General features: G+C 43.4%; 1 protein-coding gene across 6 annotated transcripts in view; it reads right to left on the bottom strand.

The window, feature by feature from the left end:
• Positions 1–7,644, bottom strand: part of INPP4B (inositol polyphosphate-4-phosphatase type II B) — a 281,318-nt gene extending 273,674 nt beyond the window's left edge. For all 6 annotated transcript variants that reach the window (XM_048508966.1, XM_048508967.1, XM_048508961.1 and 3 more), the window contains exon 1: positions 7,400–7,644. The gene's annotated coding sequence lies outside the window, so the exon portion shown is untranslated. The remainder of the gene's footprint in view (positions 1–7,399) is intronic.
• Positions 7,645–21,819: the final 14,175 nt, after the last annotated feature.

The following is a 21,819-nucleotide window of genomic DNA, read 5'->3' as shown; positions in this document are numbered from 1 at the left end:
CTGGAAGAGATAATCACAGGTAGGGGAAATATTGTCTCCAGGTTCTAAGTACTGCAACATCAGCCTGGAAAGCCTAAATCTCTCCACTCTCAACTCCACCAGCCCCTGAACAAATGCAGACCTACAAACACCTACCTTTCATCCAAATAGCCCAACCTATGACAGCTTCTGCCACAATTTGTTAGATTCTCACCATGCCCATGTGAAATAGAGCTACAGTCATCTAAATCCATTGAAGTCAGTGGAGTGAGAAAGGTATAACTCTGTTCTGTAACTCTGTTCAGGGTACCACTGTTAATGCTGCTCCTCTTGATGGCTTTGTATTGTCATACCAAATGTCTGGAATGAGCTTCAGAGGCTCAGTTCTGCTGATTTCTCACAGCAGGGTTAAATAAATCAGTCAAAAAGCATTGTTAAAAAAGCATTGAGGATTCTGTGATCAGGTCATTTTGTTCAAACTGAACTCTAAATAAGTCAGAAACTGGTCACATGGAGGTTTTCTTAGTAGGGTATTTGTCAAAAACAGTACTGACCAGCATTGGAAAAAAGAATTTGGACCTGCAACTTGTGTGAGTGCCATCAAGTCACAGTTGTCTTATGATAACCCTATAGGATTTTCAGGGCAAGAGACATTCAGAGATGGTCTGCCTCTTTATGACCCGAGAGAGTTCAGAGAGAACTGTGACTTGCCCAAGGTCACCCAGCAGGCTTCTTGGGGAGGAGTTGCGATTAGAGTCCACCACTCTTAACCATTACACCATGCTGGCTCTCACCTGCAACTTACTAGTTCACAAATTACAGACACAATACAAATTCCAAGGAAATGTAATTCCAAGTACACATGCCAGAGTCAACAGCTTGACTGGGTTGCTAACCTACAGCAGATCACAGAACAAATTCATTTCACCTGTGCGATTCTCTTACCAGTACATTAATCCACATAGCTTGGCTAAGACTTCTTAGAAAGGCTAACTGCTGGCATTAGCCAACACACTGGTCAAACCAGTGTATTTTAGAAAGGTTCAATGTGATGTCCAATATTTCTTTACCAAATATCAAGCCAACAGAAGAGAGTTTTAAGTAGCTTTATTTGCAAAGAAAGGGGAGACACCCTGCCTGGGTAGACTCCGCCAAAACAGTATATCCACAGCATGTTTATTCCCTTCTCCCGAATTCACCACCCCCTCTCTGCTCCCCCACTGGCCAAGGGTACTTAGAGTCACAACTTTCCAGTCCAACTATGTACATATTACTCCTTGATATGTTACCCCCTCCCATATTCTTCCTGTATGTTCATTATCGACACCCCTTATTCCAACTGGAGCGTAAAAGTGAAGATGCATTAGCTCATTAAGCATGCTCAATATGTACAATCCGATGCAAACCTTGCCTTTAACCTAGTTCCTCAACTTGGTTTTAGCCGGTTTTGTCCAGATCCAGCCTGACCAACTGCTACATACTCTTATCTCATTTCTTTGTTCTTGTAGAAAACACATTCCTCATTTATCACAAGTGCAACAAGAAACATGTGGGACAACCAAATGATGTTGTCTGTACACTAGATTTGTTGCACAAACCATCACTATCCTTAGGATCATTAATCTAGAAGCTACGATGAAATACAAAGCCAAAAAAAAAACCAAATATGAGGCTTTCATGCTACCACTGATGCATCAGCAGGGCCAATAAGAGAGATAAATGAAAAATTGGAAGACAAAGCTGCATTGTACAACAGTTACCTATGCAGATTTACTCAAAATTAGGTGCCACTATTCAATGGGGCTTTCATCTAAGCATGAATGCATAGCAGTGCATTGATAGAGGCTTTTTTAAAAAAGTACATCACATCTAGGCTAAATGTGAAGCACCATAGCCTGTACTTCCACTTACGTTTCAGAGACTACCGTATCATAACAACATTAACAACTTTTATGCTCTTTGTTTTTTTCAAAAGAGAGTTTTTCTAGCCAATAGTCTTCTGAAATAAAGAACACACAGTTTAATGTCTTCCAGTCCTCACTGTGCACAGCAGGTGAGTTCAGCATGTGGAAAATGTTTGTAAAGAACTAGAAGAACAGAAGGCAGAAATAGTAAAGAAGAACCATTTCTCTAATATCTGTACATAAGCTACTTTTTCCCCTTAATATTTTATCATTAGATCTTATCCATTTTGTATGTGAAGTAGATCGCTGAACTGAAAACAAAAGTCCCGGCAACAAAAATAAAAAGGAACATTTGTTCTATAATAAATGTAGATAATTCAATTTCCTTTACTGGGATTAATTCCTTAATTTCCCACTGCCCTTAACATGGAGGATTCAATGCAAGTTTTTTGAAAAGTTGTAAAACAATAATCCAGATAGGATAAAACCAAAAAACAGATATTAAACATGAATTTCTGTTACAGTAAGAACCACTTTTAAAAGTTTAAAATAAAAGACAAATTTAATATAAACATTTTAGAAGTAACTTTACATGAATTGCAGATATAAATTAGAACTTTTTACATACAATGAGATTTATCTAGAACTATTTTTATTAACTAAAAAAGAGAGCTTTAAAATAGAAATAAAGACATAGTCCATTTTCACAAAGAAAAAAAAGAATTCAAGAAAATATCCACAAAATATATTATACCAGTGGTACCCAACCTTTTTTCACATGTATACCCCTTGGCAACCCATTTTTCCTAAAACTGTACCCCAATATTAGTAAACCATTACATAATTTTTTTGCATACCGCCAAGATCTCTGGAGCATACCCCTGGGAGTACACATGACCCAGGTTGGGAACCACTGTATTATTCTGCCGGCGTGGAGGCGGAGGCCGTTCACATGCAAGCATGCAGACGGCCTCTGGAGAGGCCGGCAGACGGCAGTCCCCCTTCCCCATTCGACTCACCTTGTCCCTGTCGTCGGCCTGCTGGCCGTCGAAGCCCCGCCCACACTGCCCTCCGACCTCCAGGGGTCGGAGGACAGCGCGGGCGGGGCTTCGACAGCCAGCAGGCCGACGACAGGGACAAGGTGAGTCAAACGGGGAAGGGAAACAGCATGTTCCCGGCGGTGCTGTTCGCACCGTGCTGCCAGGAACACGCTGTCGAGGAAAAAACAACCCTTTAAAGGGTTGTTTTTCAGGGCGGCTTGACACCGCCCTGGGGGAGGGGGAGCGACGCCAGGTCGGCGCTGCTGCTTAGCAGCAGCACCGCCTGTGCGAATGGCTCCCTGGGAACGGCGTTTTTACCATTCCCAGGGCGCCATAAAAAGGCCGTGCGGAAACGGCCTTAGAGAATAAACCATGATAAAATAATAAACTTGAAATGATAATAACTATTATTATAAATCTAAACACGAACTTATAAAAATAATTCCTGGATACTGAAAAATAAATGCATATATTATCAACCATCATTTATCTGCTATATATTTGAGATTTTTTTCTCAATACCTTTTTGATACAATCAAAGAAACTGTTAGTAATTCATATATACCATTTCAGCTACATCTTCCTTTGCTCCCCATTTTATGAGAATAACACGAGTGATACGTTTTCCATTTGCCTTGAAGTTCTTTGGTTGGTCTGTTATTCTCATAGCTTGTTTCACCATTACTGCATATGTGGCTAGTTTACTTTTCCCAATTTATGAAGAACTTTTGAGTGTTTAACACATAACCACATTGGGGTCAGAAATTTGCGGACTGAACTCTGGCACTATAGATAAAATTTGGCACTTATCCTCACCGACTGTCTTTGATTATATGTATTTGTAGAATGAATGAAAAACCTACAGTAGCCACAATACATAGCTGACCAGAGTGGACCCCTGCTTCTTCATTAGCAGCATTCATGCACATGGAGCACAGCAAAGGCTTAAAGACACTTTCTATAGCTCATGAATTCTGTTTCAGTGTCCTGGCTCACAAAGGCCATTTTCATCAATGCAACTCAAACGGATACAGTTAAACCACTGTAACTTTCCAGCCCCGTTTCAAATAAAAAACTGAGGTACTGAATCATATGCCATCTATAGACCAAGGTTAATGCAAAGACAAGAAAGTGAAAAATCTCAAATTATGTCTAAAAGGGGTTTATCTTTGATATGTCATTTCAATTTTAATACAATGAAAATGTTAACTATTCTTAAAGTTATTATGAATGGCATGCCATATAGAATGTTTCTTTCATAAAAGTTTTCCATAGGTATAAAATCAAGAGCTACAGAGTTAATTGTTATACTAAATAAATCCAGAGGAAATTTTGCCTGTATAACTCTTGTAGCTAATACTCCAAATATTCAGTAAAACTCCTAAATGAAATCTTTTAATGACAAATGAATACCGAACACTGTTAAACTGCTAATGAAAGGATGGAAAAAAAACTTTCCCATCAATTTACAATTATCAGCTACCATGATTTTTACCATTAGCTACCCAATGTAATTTGCTTCCATTTTCATTTTTTTAAAAAAATTAATAAGCAATAATTGAAGGGGCTAGTCACGTAACACTTTGCAGCATTTCCACCTGGTATTTTGTGTCAGAAATAAATCAATACATGGAAGGAAAAAACTAGGTACCTAGAGCCAACGGTCACTTACAGAACAACCTCTTGAGCCCATCTGGGGCTTAGAATGGGAAGTCTTCCCAGAGGTACAAAGAACTGCCTTTTCACCAGCTTTATTGGAAATAATACCCACTGTGTTCAGTCAATTCATCTGTTTAAAACTATGCAGCACAGAACACTAAGCAGGCCAAACCATAGCTACTGTCCTGCTCTATAACACGTCCCTACCTATACTATTATTATATAACACATCCCTACCTACCCCACCCTTACCTGGATAGCCCAGGCTAGCCTGGTCTCATCAGATCTCAGAAGCCAAGCAGGGTCAGCCCTGGCTAGTATTTGGATATTGGCTGGGAGGCCACAAAGAATGTCAATGGTTACTACATAGAAACAGGCAATGGCAAACTACCTCTGAATATCTCTATGAAAGCCATATGGGGTTACCATAAGTTGGCTGTAATTTGTTGGAACTTCCCATCACCCCCACCCCATCCCCAACAACAGCAGATGTTCTGGAAACTGGTTCAACAAAAGAACATGGGACAACACCCCTGAGTCCAGCTCATGCATGAGCCCTTCTATTCTAGTTTCCAAAAAAACCTCTTGTCTTTATGACTACGGAGGCAAGTTTGAAAATGTGCAGGCAGTAGCCTCCGCTATAAAGCTTCCAGTCTAGCTGATCGCTTCCAATTTCAATAGCATCCATGTAAACAAAAACAAAGACTTATCAATCCCCACCATATGGCCATATCCAGAAATCGCGCTTTTCAGCAGAGCACTTTTCTTCCCACAAGGCTACTGCATGAGTAGAATTGTTGTATCCAGATAATTATGAACAGTGTTGCTGGCGTCCCTCACGTACATCACGTGCTTCCATGGATTCCAGAAGCACACCCAGAAGCTCATCAATAATTAAAATCCCCAATCCTACAAAGACTTTCATGCATGCTTAATTTGATGCACTGTGAGTAAACCTCATCTGCGGACTTCAATGGAAGATAACACTGACTCAGTACCTGTGCCATATATATTTGGGACATTCAATGTTTGTCAATGGGAATTTTTTTTAAAAAAAAATCTAGTTATATAACATAATATGATAGAAACCTGAAGCCAAATACAATTCTACTAAGATACGTTTGTATTTTAAAGGCTTTATTAAGCTTGCAAACTATTCTCCATAATGATTTTTAGAAACAGAATTTTTATTTCAGGCAATCCATCATCACCAAGATTTAAAGCCATTTACCTATGTTTGCTTGAGTGGTGTGTTTCCAAATGAGACAGCCTTTTAGCCTAGAGAAATGGTGCCTATGGAAAAGGACAGAAATACTGCATACTATTAAGTCAATATTTCAGCACTTACATTGGGGAGAAGGCTTTGATTTAAATACTAGGAACACCAAGTTCATTAGCCTGGGCAAAAATTTTACACATCATGTAGCAATATAAGTTCAATTAAACTTCAGTGTACACATTTAGCTGTAATCGTTAACAAGTCTGAATGCTTTCCAGAGATGGAAATACACAAAAGGGATGTGCCAGATGGAGTGCCGCTTAACCAGCTTTTCCTAAAAAATGCATCCAAGATTCTTAAGCATCAGCACACCTAGAGTGCAGTTCAGCATAGGATAATTCTGAGCTGCATTTGCATTATACGAGTTTGTTGAATGTATTTTAACATTATCCTGTCTTGATGAAACTACATGACTATGGTACCTCCAAAGGACATCCTTGCCTTTCATTTCTGACCAATGCATAGTTTTAGATGCCAAGTCTTTTACCTTAGATGGCTTCCTCCTTTAAGGTTTCTGCCACCCTTAAGGTGCGCAAGAGGTGACCAGAGGCTCAAAAATCTTAACCTATTGCATCAAAACTAAACACTTCGCAGGCGTTCTCTCCGAGGAACTGCAAAAAGGTCTGTACCCCAGCATCTAGTTTCTGCCCTGTTGAGAAGTTCTTTTTTAAAACCCAAACCAGACGGGGAGGGGAGAGGACAGCCTCGGAGGATTGCAATTTCTTTGGTTGCGGGCGATCAAGCCTGAAACTAACCAGTGCCCCCAGATGCTACGTCCCCAGTCGAGCTCAAAAGCCCAGCAAAGCAGCGCCTGCATTATTTAAAGGCGACAGTCAAATAACAGTCTTCTCCGGTCTGTGCTGCCGTGTGCGGCAAAATCTAGGCTCCTCGGTCGCAATCCAAGCACATCTTCCCGAGCAGCCTCGTCCGCTGGTACCCAGCGGTAAATCTATTCTGGATCATCATCACCATCATGAGGAAATGCAGCAGAGGGATCAAAGAGGAGCGAGCACCAACCTCTTTCTCCCCGCCCTTCCCCGAAAAAAAGAGGAAAACAACTACCAACATCCCCCTTTTTTCTGGAAAAGATAACGGCAGCAGGTAGGGGAAATATCATCTCCGGGTTCTAAGTGCTGCAACAGCAGCCTGGAAAGCCTCGATCTCTGCTCTCTCCGCCGCGCCCGCAGCCGAGTAAACGCAGCCCCGCAAACACCTACCTCCCGTCCGAACAGCCACAGGGCAGAGACAGCCTGCTTTGGGCATCGCACCACCGGGCAAAGCCCCAAACACGCAACACCACCGCGCCTCCCTCCCTTCCGACGGGTGTTCCCTTTCCCAGTCAAACTGCAACAGGAAGAAACTTGAACAGGGATCCAGAAACATGGGGGTGGGGAGGGAGACTTTCGCCGAAGAAGCTCCCACCAGCGAGTCAGCAATCCGACCCAGTCCCCCAAAGCCTCTTCCTCCCGCACCCCAAAAGGAAGCTCCGGGGCAGAAGCTAAGCAACCCCCCTCCTTCCCCCCCCCTCTTTTTTTTACCTGTTTGCCTCCCCAAGCAGCCGCGGCTACGACAGCAGGAACAGCAGCCCTTCCTTGACCGGTGCGTCGCACGCAGGAGCTCCCGGTATTAACAGCCCGCCGCTTCCAAGAGCCTCTGGCCAAGCGCGAGCGAGGAGCCGCGAGCAGAAGCCCCGCCAAAGCCAGGCGGCCACCCCCAGTCCTGCCTGCCTGCCTGCCTGCCTGCCTGCGCGCCGGATCCAAGTTGGCCGGCTTGCCGCAGCTGCCACCGCCGCACGCACAAGCCACAGGCGCAAAGCCACTCGCGCGTCCCTGCCTCGGCGCCGCCTCTTTCCAGCCCGGTCTCCTCCTCCTCCTCCCTCCTCCACACAATGTCACCGCAGCCCGCCGGCGACTCCCGGGCGCAGCAGCAGCGCCAAGAGAAGGAAGTCGTGGCGGCCACCCCGAAGCGACTGGCTCCGGCGCACGCGCTCTGGGAGAGGGGAAGCCGGGCGCACGGCGCTGCTCAGCTGCCTCCTCGGCTGTGGGGTTTATTGGGGGTTATTTTCCCCTCCTGCCCGTTACCTGCAAAGCTGAGCTCAGAGGTGACCCGCGCTTCCAACGACAGGCGAGGAAGAAGCCGCCGCTTGTCGTTCGCCTCCCGGTGCCCAGGGGGAGCTCGGCTCGCGCCTGTCTGGAGAACTGCGCGGGAAGCCGAGTGAGCTCCTGTGAGGAGCAGTGCTCGGCTCTCCTCCAGGAGTTCTTTTTCCTACAAGCTATTTTGCAAGTAGGCGCATTACTTCCCTCGCTTTTTTTTTTTACACAGTCCATCAAAAAACCTTTCCAGATAAAATGTGTGGCAGCCCTACCAATGAAAAAAGGTCAACATAAAGATCACGGAAAGCCTGTGTTTTTTTTTAACCAAGTGGTGCTTTTATATAATTTTGTGGAATTGATTTTTTTCCCCAGCCTTCAAGACTGCTGCAATCCTTGCTATCAGAATGCGCCACAAATGCTATCAGAATCCTCATAATTACCATTACTCAGTCTAATAATAAAAATGGGTGGCTTGTGTCAATCACAAATAGCAGCAAAGCCAGGCTGAGGCTACCAATGGAGAAATGTGGAGAGTTTCCTGGGTTTAAGGCTGACTCATTGAGGGTCACTTCAGAAAAGATGAATGACTTGTCTTTTGCCCATCTCTCCATCCCAGGCTACGCAGCCACCACATGAGTACAAAATGTTCCCTAGTGATGCTGACAGGCATGGCTTGTGGCCCTTGCGGACCAGACTTGCCTTTCCTGCCTTCTTGGAGAAGCAAAAGACTTTGTATTCGGGTAGGCAGGAAAATGACTCTGTAATTAAACCAAAAGAAAACACCTCCCCAAAAATAAAGTCTGTAAGGTGCTGTTTCAAGAGGCAAGGCGTATTGAGAGATAATTAACAGGGAAAACCAGGAAGGAGAAATTGGTCTAGCACCTAAGACCTCAGAGCTTTGGGGTAAAGACAAGGGCCAAATGTTAGGTCAGCACATGAGCTGCCATCAGCCAGGATACAACAGCCTTCCCTGCCTGAGTGGGACACCGCCTGCCTCAAAACACCCTGGAGGAGAAGTTTTGGGTCAGAGAGGCAGTTCACAGCCAATTCAGGAAGGAGAGGATGAAAACAGGGAAATGAGTAAGTTGGGAAGCAATATTAGTAATTGCACCTTTTTTCTCCCTGGGCAAAAAGGTGTCATGAAGAAGAACCACAGCAACAGAGCTGCAGTGGTCATCTAGTCCAACCCCCTCAGCAACACAGAAAATTCACAGTTATCTTCTCCCCACCACCTCACTTCCTCAGTGACCCCTGCTCTTGCCCAGAGGAAGGCAAAAAACCTCCAGGATCCTTGGCCCAGTCTTTCCTTGAGGAAAATTCGTTCCCAACCCAAAGTGGCAATTTGTGTTATCCTGGGCATTAAAGGAAGGACCTGAGCATTGGTTTCCTTCCTCCCTGTCATAGAATCTTAGAGTTGGAAGAGACTCCAAGGGCCATCCAGACCAACCCCCTGCAATGCAGGAACACACAGTCAAAGCACTCACTGATGTTGGAAACATTCAATTCCTGGGTGGAGATTCATATGCACAGAGCAAGCGAAGTGCTTGGAAACAAAAGGCCCTTTAATCACTTTATAGTCCAACAAATTCTCAGTGGTTGCCCATTTGCCATACAGGATCCAGGTATATTTCTTTAACAAGGCATTTCTGCCAGAGGGGTTTCAAGATCCTGACACTACTGCTCTGCATACAAGGAGGAGATTCTTTTGCTATTCAAAGCCCTTAGGCCGGATCATTCATAATTTGTGTGTTGTCTGTCATCAATATGTATATGATACACAGCTATAGAGATCCTTATCCATATCTCCTGGTGATATATAGAGGTCTTCAATTGCTACCTGACTGCTGTGGTTAAATGGCTAAGAGTGAACACAATGAAATTAAATCCTGGAAATACAAAAGTAATGCTCTTGAGAAGGTGGAGATCTTGAAGGACATCATGCTTTCCACTTTTGATGGGGTTCAGCTGAATCAGTTAAGAACCTTGGGGTTCTATTGGAGAAGCAAATTAATGCAGTTGCAAAAAAGGCTTGCTTCCAGCTCAACCTAGCTTGAAAAATGGCTCATTACCTTAATATTATTATTATTATTATTATTATTATTATTATTATTATTATTATTATTATTATTATTATTATTATTATTATTATTATTATTATTATTATTATTATTATTTATATTTATAAACCGCCCTCCCCCGAAGGGCTCAGGGCGGCGAACAAACAAATAGATAGAGCACAAATAAAATCAAAATTTTTAAATAGTTATTAAGTATGGCTCTATAAGTTAAAATCGACCCCCATTAAAATGCAGCATCTATCAAAATTACCGATGGCGTCCTACTTGTAGTCCCCTAAGAAAAGAGGGGGGGAGGAAAGAAGAGGGAGGGGGAACGGCAGGTTCCACAGATTTTAGAAAGTATGGCTAATGGCTAATCTGGCCACCTAGATCAGTGATGGCGAACCTATGGCACGGGTGCCAGAGGTGGCACTCGGAGCCCTCTCTGTGGGCACGCGCACACAGAGTTCGTCATGTGGGGGGCGGAAAATCACCTCCCCCCCCCCACACACACACACAGCTAGGCTGGCCTGGGTCACTGAGCACGACGTGCGCACATTGTGGTGAGCAGGGAGGACTCGGCTGGCGGGCCTGGTGCCTGTGCTCCGGGTGACTAAAGCCCAAGGGGGGGGGTGCAGAGGAGGCAGAGATGCTAGAGAGGCACAGAGCGGTGGGCGTGAGACTTGCTGGAGGCTAGAGCAGGCTGGCCCCTGCACGAGTGGGTGGGGCAGAGGAAGAGGGAGCCAACCGGCTTTTCTATAAACTAAAACCTCAGCTTTCAGGTTAAATTGCCGGGTTGGCACTTTGCAATAATAAGTGGGGTTTGGTTTGCAATTTGGGCACTCAGTCTCAAAAAGGTTCGCCATCACTGACCTAGATCCATGCCATGATGAAAAGATAGATGAGAAGACTGTGTAATGCACAGTACATTGGTTTCCTCTCAAAATCAATTCGGAAACTCCAGTTTCCAGTACAGGATGCTGTCGCTCAGCTAGAGAGCTAGAGAGATCATGCATATTACTCCCATTCTGCAGTCACTCTGCTGGCTGCACATTACCAGACTCAATTTAAAGTATTGGCTATCACATACAAAGTCCTTTATGGCATTGGATCCTCATATCTGCAAGACTGTCTCTCCCCCTGTGCTGCAAGGCAAAAGCTTTACTCATCAGAGCAGGACCTTCTGCAGGTGCAAACCTGCAAATGGACAAACACAACATCTGCCCCTACTCATGCCTTCTGTGTTGTGGCTTCCACCTTAAAGAACAGTCGCCTGAGGAGATCAGGAGAGCTCCCACTCTCCTGGTATTCCACAAATTATGCAAAACTGAATTATTCAAGAGGGCTTTTCTATGCAGACAATAGTGTACTTGGACAAATTATTATTGACTGTGGTCTATATTACTGAGATCCAGTGTGTTATAGCTGTTCAGAGTGGTGAACTCTCATCTGAAGAACCAGGTTTGATTCTCCACTCCTCCACATAAAGCTGGCTGGTTGATCTTGGGGCATTCACAGTTCTGCCAGAACTCTCTCAGCCCAGCCTACTTTACAAGGGACCGATGCTGTGGAAGAGAGGGGATTGTGATTGTGAAATGCTTTGAGAATCCTTAAGACAGAAAAAAGCATAGTATAAAAAACTTTCTTTTGTACTACTGTGTATAATTTGCTGTAACTTGGATCCTACTATTTAATTTTGAATCATTTAATGTATCATGTTAACACCTATGCTTTGCTTCAGTTAGGATTTTTAGATGTCTGCTTGGTTCTACAATTCAAATCCAATTTCATTGTTTAGTAAACGACCCATGTAATCTACATTGAGTCCCAGTGAGAAAGGCAGTGGCATAGCACCAACGGAGCTGGGGGAGCATGTTGCCTTGGGCGTGTGCCGGTGCAGGGGCATTCCAGGGGCGTTCTGGGGCAGGGCACAGGGCACACAGTGCTCATTTGCTCCAGGCGCAGTTCCCCCTTGCTCCACCCCTGGAGAAAGGTAAATATAAATAGCTTATAAATGTTTAGTTTCAAAGTGTCTTGTTGAGGAGCGTTGCCTGGAGATATTAGTGAACCTAGGAACAGAAGAATCCTGCAAGATCAGAACAGTAGTTCATTTAGTCCAGCATCCCGTCTCACATGGTAGAACTCCCTCCCTGGGGAAATTCATATGTCTCTGTAACCTCAGCTTGTGGGTTCTGTGGGGCAGTACTTGGAATGAGTTGCAACAACAATTTTTAAACAACAAAATGGTTTACTTTCCTTTACAATTTACACTTTTAAAACATCAACATTTAACGTTACAATTCAAGGTCCTGTTCAGGTTGCATTTCAAGTCCTTCTATTTACAGTCTACTGATATTGCCAAGTCCAAATTCTTCTTTGCAAGTTGGCTGGCTCCTGAAGACTCCAAGGGCTTGATGAACAGGTTGCAACATGATGAAGGTCTCCAGGAGAACTCTCACCCATTACAACCACAAAAGAAAACCCTGAAACAATAAACTCCAACATTTACAACATAGCAAAAACAACAACTACCTTCCCAGTAGTTCCCAACAAATATTGCAATTACCTTAACAAGGTGTTAAGGGCTTATAGAAATCAAGGTCCGAGTCTGGTACCCTTGTCTTCTGCAAAGAGCTCTTGCAGCCTTTCTGCTGCTCTGAGTCTCCACCCCCTTACTGGGTCAACCCATTCTGGGCCAACCCATTCTGGGCATGGGGGTTACATCTCCCTCTATTGTTCCTTCTGCCTGAGGGTGAAGACTTGGCATTTCCCCACCAACTGTCATAGGCCCTCTTTTCCCATGTTGTTATGTGTTTATATGTTTTACTGAATTGTTTAATGTTGACACCTTTTGATGTTTGCCACTTTTGGAGGTCCTGTGTGGGTAGGATGGTGACATAGAAATGTTTTAAATATAAATAAATAAATAAACAATCCTCAATCATGTGAGACTCACTTTTGAGATTAAACTGTCCCACAGGTTCTGTATACTTTTTTACCTTGAGAGTACTTGATTCAGTTCTTCTGTGAGTTTGTTTTTTGTAGGGTAAGTCACACTATCTGTGACGTACATTAGCCTTTTATCAAACCTGTTAGTCTTTTATCTTGCTCCCCTACTGCAATACTGCACAGAATGCATATTTCACTGTTACCTTTGAACTGAACTTGCAGGTCTTTTCCACAAAGGCTTTTAAAAAGTTAAGCATACACTTGGAAGAAATCACCTGATAAAATCCTTGCACAAGTTTACAAGAACAGGTAAAGTGTGGCTCTTGAATGGAAAATATTATTTCAGCTTTCTTTTATGGGCCACTGAAGTTAATAGAAATTTCTGCAGTGTGCCGGGAGCTCGGAAGGGTTTATCTAATGATGGGAAAGCACACTCTCTTTTAGTTCTACCATCTACCAAGATAAGGAGAAGCTGTGTGTGTCCAGCTGGCACGTGTACTGACTGATCTAGTTTGACAGAGAAGAGAGTTCTCCATATAGTGAAAGACATTCCGCAGAAAAATGACATATCCAGGAGATAAAAGCTGTGATTGTGTAGCTTTGATGAGGGTCAGATATACACAGTGACTTTTCCTTTTAAAGATTTTGGTTGTACCTTGTAGGGCTGGAAACTACAGCCATTCCTCATCTGTTGTGTACTTGTAAAACCATCATTTAACATTAAATTACTGCTTGCAGCATTCTGAGCACTCTTACAAGTACTTGATGTTGACAGTTGGAGGAAGTTCTTAAAATGGATAATTAAACATGTTTCTTATCTGTTTCATGCAGTTGGCAACAGTTAATGTATAACTAGCAAAAGGACCATCATTGTGTTGGGTAGGTTGGAATGCAAGGGAGGATATGTAAGGACATGTATTCCAATTGTAAATTGTAAGGATATGTATTCCAATTGCCCAGACAGACAAGTGAACTCCCTTGTTGGAGGAAATGAGGCCACGCCACATTGAGATTAAAATTTGCCCCCTAGAACATACTTGCCAATTTTGGGTTTCCAGTTTTTTAAATTGATCCTATTAATTAGCCTTTAGCAGCTTTAATTGGCCCTATTATTTAGCCTTTAACATATTGTTAAATTTCTGTTTACTTAGCAGAACTAAGAGCATCATTTTCAGAGAACGGAGATGTGTGTCTACAATTTTTAAAAATACCAACTGGAAACTATATGCTTCACTGGGGAAGATATAAACATTGTACCTGTGTTGTTCTTGCCCATTTGCAACCTGGTAACTTTGTTCCTGTAGTAGGCCACTCTCTCTTCATAGACTAAGCCTTGAGGTTCATAGGGAGTACTCCCCCCGCCCCACCAGGACCAAACTAAATATTATATGGAACAGTGGGCTTGGAAGAGCCATGATAAGTGCTTTCTTAAACACTAACCCCCCTCCAACCCCCCCCCCCTCGCCTCCCACACACAAAAATTAGAGTGGACCCTGGAGAGTGGGAGTTGGAGTTGGTCCTTATTGGTCCTCGTCCTATGTCTTCTTTGACATAAATCACTCCCCCTTCCAAACTTCTGTTAGTGGGTTAAACAGGGTGTGTTCCTGTACCTCTTCCATATAACTAATAGAAGTTTTGGTTTTATTTCTGCTTAGTGAACAGCACTTTGGGAAAGAGCTAATGCCCTGCTCTGCAAAACCTTATTCCAATCCAGTTTACCGCTAACACCAACTGCTTTTTAAGTGTTACAACACTGGAAAATCCCATCCAAGATCTTCCATGTAACACATCATTTTTATATATTGTACATATTGTAACTGAGATCTCAAAACTGCTTAAATGTTAAACATTTAAGCAATTTGAGCTCTATATGGTCTTTGAACCAAGTGACTGTAAGATGTCATTATCATATGAACATTGTCCTTTAAAAGCCATTAATATAAGGCAAAGCTTTCCTTAGAGAACATTATACATGTTCTTGTTTCGCAGTATTTGGTATTGCTGTTAATAAGTAATTTTTGATTGGTGAGAGGTCTCTGCTTGGGCAACTGGAAGCAGAGGAACAGAGTTATGTCCCCTAACAAATTCTGTGTTAAAGACAAATGTTGGACTGGTAAGCAACTAATCATGGAAAACTAGCATATTAAAAAGGAAGCTAAGCTAGAATCCTTCTATCTGAGCCTATTTCATTTAGTAGGGAAGAAGCATTCAGAATTATAATCCCTACAGATAAACAGTTTCACCATAAGTTAAGCTTTCAAAACAGTCTATAGAATATATATACAGATATTAAAAATAACATTGGTTTAAAAATAAGCTTTTTTTCATCTGAAGTTAGTGTCACTCTGCTGGTAATTGCAAAATCTGTTCCAAGGATTAGATTTTGTTACCATTACCCACATGGTCTATAATATGCTTTTACTACACTGGTCAGCAAAATGCTTGGATCTTTCAGTGCTGATGAAAAACAGGGCTTTGTAAAAGATCCTGTTCTACTACACAGATATACATCCGTTTCTGAAATCCATATTTTCTTGTTCTTTTTTGAACCTGGTATAATGAACATTTTCAATCTTCCTTGAGGGCATAATATTACCCAAATGTATTCTGGCAAAAAATGTAAAATGATCCATTCCATTATTATTGGAATGTTGATATTATAACAACAATATGAAACATACCCAAACAGTCTTGCAAGATTTTCTACTGGGCCATATACTTCCATGCCTCCCAACCTCCACTCACAGGAGGACAATAAGAATCTGTAAACACTCTGCAAAGTGGAACAGGCTAGTTTAGAGAAAACAGACCAAATTCATACTGAGTCAGAGTCAACAAATCAAGCTAAAATAGCAGTTGCAGAAGTAAATGTAAGGTGCAAGGGTCAAGCTGAGCCAAACAAAGCAGGAAAGAGAGAACACAGAGACTAGTACAAACAAGACCAACTGGGAGGCATGATAACCAGAAATAGTTTTGTATAACCCCTGAGCACCAACAGGAAATGAACAGTTCCAGCCAGTCAGGAATGGAGGACATACCGGTAATCTTAAACAAGGGTAGATTATTGGTGTAAAACTATCTCCTAAAATTCCTGGTCATGGTATCATAAAAAAACTTGATCACAGTTTTATTTGCAGGTAAAATAAATATGTCTTCAAACTGAGAGAATCCAAATTTAATATTTGGATGTATGTAATATCTTCTCAAATTTGTAAAAAGGCAAAATAGCACCCTAGGAAAACAGAGTGGTCCCTGTGGTCACAGATGATGGCCATCCTTGCTTTAAATGAAATGAACAAACAAAAGCTCAAAAGGCTGTATACGTCTTCCTGAGATAGTAGGGACTCTAAGTGCCAGCCTTCAGAGATCCAGCATAAGGCTTGCCTTTTGTTAAGATGAAGGAAGAACATGTCAAATAAGTGATTCTTTATGAAAATAGAACAGGTAACTGTGGTCATTTCTGCATGGCCCAAATATCCCGAGTTGGGCAAGAGAAAGATCCAGTGGTGGGATTCAGCAGGGTCCCACCAATTCGGCAGAACCGGTTGTTAAAATGGTACTTGTAAACAATCAGTTGTTAAATTATTTGAATCCCACCACCAGAACCGGTTATTAAATTATTTGAATCCCAAAACTGGAAATATCCCAGTTTGGCCAAGAAGTTCACACGGTTTCCCGTCCTAAAGTGGGTTTGTCCCACGATATTACCCTCATCCCGGGATTTTCAAAAATCACAAATTAGGCAATTATTTTCAAAAACCCGCTACCATGCAAGCACCATGAGAGCAGAACAAGTTTTTTCCCCACCCAGCCACGATCTCCCTGCCCTGTTGCCCACCCCCCTGATCTCCCCACCTGATGTCAACTCTGCTGAGCTGCCGACCATGGCAGGCCACCCTTCCTGAAACTTTCCCCCCAAGCACATTTTCTGCTCATGGTATTGACCGAGTGCCATTTCACCTGGGTTAATCAGGAGTGGAGTCCCAAAATGTCCCCATTTTCTTTTCTGTACATGCATTAGTTGCTCAGAGCCCATAGCTAGGGAGATGTGCCCTTTGGGTCGAATGTTAGTGGGCATATCACTGGTGGGGGTCTCTTGTTTTCCACAAAAATATGAGAATGTGAGTGGGTATGTGATGTGATGCTGTGCCCAATTGTTTTTTGCTGCCACTTGCTGTATTGAGGTCTGTGCCGGGCCTTCTTCAGAACTGGGGAAAGGAGGGGCTTCATTTTCTCCCACTGCTGCCCCAAAACAACAGCCAATCAGAATGTGGGACATTGGGGATGGTTGCATGCGTAGATATGCTTGCAGTGTAAACACAAAGGACCCGGGCTCGTGCAAAACAAACTGGAGTATTTCCTTCTAGTCTTCACTTGATTCCTTCACAGAAATGGACAGTCATGTAAAGGGAGAAACTGGGATAAAGTAGACCCGGATGTTAAGATACTGATTGTAACCCGGTATAATTGTGCCATGCATAAACGGCCATATGGGACTAGTAGACCAGCTTGGAAGAGCTGTATCAGGTAGGCATGCCAAGCTGCCATATGATGATTCCAATATTGCAAAATAAATAAATAAAAAATAAGCAGCAACCCTCACTCAAAATCTCATGTAATTTTCTCTTGGCGCTTCTCTACACTTCTGTCAGGACCAGTTAACATATTATCACTGCGCAAAATAGCCTTTGAATTGTGTCTGGTTGCACACAAAATGCTATCCCACTGCTGAGAATTTCCATGCCCCTGCCAGTTACAACCAGCTTCTCCTTGGATAGCCTACCTAAGGAAAAGCAAAAACCAATTACTAAGGACTTGTTGCCTTCAGACCACATTCATGCAATTAATCTTTAACTCTGCAGGGATGGCTTGACACATCAAGGGATTCGGCCTTGAACTTCTGCTTTCAGGAGAGGACTCTGTTAGGAGATAAATGAAGATTACAAAGCTCTCTCTTAGGATCCTGAGGAATAAAAGAGGTGTCTATGAGCCAGCACACAGAAGCTTTACATCCTGAAGTGAAATCACATTTGGCAGGACCCTGGTAGTTCTGCATAGTATGTGTTGAGAGAGAAGAAAGCAGGTTTCCTTTTAATCATGAGATAATCACTGCAGGTAGATAATGCTGTAAAACCTGCAGTGCATGGACATTCTCAGAAGGAATTAACGTAAAATTAATGACTAATAAAGATAATTTCTTCTGAATTGATTCCTTTAATACTGATACCAAGCAACCTTTGTGAATAACTTTTTTAAACATTTGAAGCCTTTATATAACGTGCATTTGTAACTCCCTGTGTGATGTAATGTTGTTTAATCATAAAGAAATAATTAGAAACATTACCAGAGGAAATTACAGAAGCAAAAAAAGAATGCATACTTCTCTGGGGAAATTGTCAAATATTTTTATTGTAGATACACCATTTGTAACCACTTCCTTTCCTGCTGACTGGTATATAATAGATAAGGACTGCTGGCTATCAAATACCGTATGTATTTTATACATATAAAACTATATGAATGCAGTAATGGGTTGTGAATTTGAAGAAGCAAAGTTGTGAAGGATATAATGCTACAGAGGTGTTTGTAGCACAGTGTAGGAAATAATTATATAGAATCTCTCTGAATATTATCAGTGTAAGCAAAAATATTGGTAGCATTATTTAGTACACAATGGGGGGGGGGTGTCAGATATTCATTGCAATCGTGCACCTCTTCTTTCATGGAAAAGTTGCTAACCTTCAGGTTGGTCCTGGAGATCTTCCAGAATTGCAACTAATATCCATACTACAGAGATCAGTTCTCCTGTAGAAAATGGTTGCTTTGGAGACTGGTCTGTACTTTCTAATCTCCAGTACTTTCCCAAGACAGAATGGGCAACCTTAGAGATGTGAAAAGTGACTATGGATGGCATAGTCCAAACTATACTTTCAGAGGCCCAGAATACTGTCATAGAAAACATAACTTGGGCTGGTCCATCAGGCTCTTGAGGCCTTCTTGTGCTATTCATGCGCTATTTAAAAAAAGAAGGAGATACGCACTGGGTTTGTTTGCTGCGGGGCATTTTGGGTGCGGGGTTATGCTCCCCACTGCAGCTTCTGCCCCTCAAACATTGCTCAGGCAGCAGCCACCAGGAATCCCCACTCTGAGGCTTTGGTACGCACATTGAGCTCAGGGACTATCCTGATTTGCTGCTGCTGCTGGGCGGGACTATGGGGGAAGGGGGAGCGCTTCTTTAAGTAAGTCACTGGGGCTTATTTCCGAGTCGGGTTTCCACATAATACAGCACGATCCTAACGGCAGAAACCCCTTGAATGGCTCCTCTCCTCTGACAAACGTGCACAGGAGGCGTAATTTTGGGCTAACTCTCTGAGACCAACAGTTATGCAACATCCACTAGCCCTTCCCAGCGCCGCCAAACCTTTAAGAAAACACACACACCCAGAACTCGTGGGGAGGGGTCAGGGGAAGCGATCCCACACGCTGAGTGAACTTCTCTCCTTCCGACCACCCAGATTCCCCGGCGGGCTTACAGATCCCCACCTTTCCTTGCCCCCCCATTGGTAAACAAACCCCAACTCATTTCCCAAGTCTCCAGAAGCAAAGCACTGTGCTGTTTTCCCCATTAAAAAAAATGCAACTCATGACTGCCAGCAAGAAAAGACTCTTTTCTGCAAAATGCACACCTTGCTTGCTCCTCTCCCCACTCCACCTGTTTGCAAGCACTGGCGCCGAAGCCAGCGCCTGGAGGCTTGCCTTGCAAACGCCAAACCAGCCCTCCCCATTGCAAGCGGCTGCCTCATGGCCCCTCCTTGCCTCCTAGTCCTGGCAGCAGCCGCTGCTGCCGCCGCCACCAAGTTGGGCTCAGGATAGGGGTGGAGGAGGAGAAGAGGATTTGCAAATGCAAAAAGCAGCAGCTGAGGACTCAGCAGAACAGAAGCCCTGGCAGACTGGCAAGAGGGGGGCAAGGGTGGACCAGGCTTGTCGGGTTGCCAGCAGCTGCCTCCAGCCGTGCACCGGCTGCAGAGGCGTCAGTTGAGCCCGGCAGAGAGGACAGTGGGGCATGAGCTATTTAACCGGTCAGGCCAGACGTCCCTTCAAACGTACAACCCTTCGAGCAGATGTTGACCTCAGCAGCACAGGGGAAAAATAATTGGCTGCGCACGTATCCCGCCCCAACCCACTGCTTCCTTATTGGGCAAAGGTTCCACGTCTCTACCAGGGGCAGGAATCTCAAACTCAGGGTCACCCCTGGACTTTCCCACTGCCCCGTGCTCTGTGCGGGGTTTTCCAAAAGGTGCTCTTCAGATGAGGATCTGAAAAGATGAGCCCTGTGGGGGAGAGTGGCAGAAACGGCGTGGCTGCATTGTCGCCACGTTTGTAGTGGGGAGTGCAGCGGGACCCCGTGTTACTTGCCGCGAGTAGTGCACAACAAAAGGTGAGTGGGGAAATGACCCATGCTACAAATCAGTCCCACTTTATCTGCCCAGCTTCATATACCAAATGTGGGATGTTGAACAGAAGAACTTTGTTCCCAGTAGAGAATGCTAAAGTGAGTAGTTTTGTTTCCTGTTACTCTTAGTATTCCTGCACGCCAAATGTAGCAGTGCTTATCACTGATTAGAAATGTAAGATGTGGAGGAAGAAGCCTTTGTAGTAATGAAGAATGAAGTAGGGTCTGGAGATTTCAAGGTGCCTAATCTGGATCAATTGGAAGCTGGACTGATAGCCTTGATATTCTGGGGTATAGTTTCACAATTTCAAGATTTTTTTAAAAAAATTATTTTTGTGGCATTCACCATCATCTGTAATGCCAGCATTAAAAGAAACATTGATTTCCAGTGCTACACTGCTTCTAATTTTTGGTTGCATCATATAAGATCTGCTGTTTATTTCATTTTCATTTATTACATGTATAGGCTGCCACTGATAGGGAGGAATCAAGAATCACACTGAGTGATTGATAGGTCAATGCAGCCTGGTTGTAATAGGTTACTGGTCTTGCTCTCCAGTTAGTGCTCCAATTAACTGGCTTCACTCAGTGAAACAGGAGGTGGAGGAAATACAGCACCTGGAGCTATAGAAGAGACCCGCAGTCCATGGTGGAGCTCGGAAGTACTCTTCCAGGTCATATCCACCCTTGACCTTACAAAAGGATCTTGACAAATCTTTTTGTAAGTCAAGCATAAGATGGTCTTCCCTGCACCCCAAGGCCTCTTCCAGTTGAAGTTGACACCCTTTGGACTTCAAGAGGCAGCTGTATCTTTTCAGCACCTGGTAGACTGGGTCATTGCCAGCTAAGAACATGTAGGTGTTCTGTATATAAATGACACAGTAGTGTTTAGTCACTTGTGGGAGAAGCATCTGAGAGGGGTCAGGCTGATAGCAGGGTTGCCAGTTCCCCCCAACCACTGGCAAAGAATGCAGGTAGGGTTATCAGATCCAGATTGGGAAGCTCTCGGAGATTTGGACATGGAGGCTGATGAGATCAGGAACATCAGTGTCATAGCATCCATTCTCCAAAACATCCATTTTCTCCAGGGAAACTGATCTCTGTAACCTGAACATTACCTGTAATTCCAAGGGATCCCTAGATCTCACCTGGAGGATGGCATCCCTAGTTGACGGCTAAACCAAAAAATGCAAGATTGTCCCTGGTTGAGTATCCTACTTGGGATTCATGGTAGAAGGAGGATAACTGCCTGTGGACAATAAAGTTCTGATCCTAATATGATCCTAATATGATAGGTTAGACCACAGAATGAGAAGGAATGTGTGTTATTATGGTTGCAGGGTGTGGTGTGTTATTATGGTTGCTTTATCCCACAGTTTGCAACCATAAAGAATCACTTGACTGAC

Source organism: Sphaerodactylus townsendi, linkage group LG10, assembly GCF_021028975.2.
Source record: "Sphaerodactylus townsendi isolate TG3544 linkage group LG10, MPM_Stown_v2.3, whole genome shotgun sequence".
In the NCBI taxonomy this organism is placed as follows: domain Eukaryota; kingdom Metazoa; phylum Chordata; class Lepidosauria; order Squamata; family Sphaerodactylidae; genus Sphaerodactylus; species Sphaerodactylus townsendi.
The sequence above is the reverse complement of the archived record's forward strand: the minus strand, read 5'-3'. Positions and strand labels throughout refer to the sequence as shown.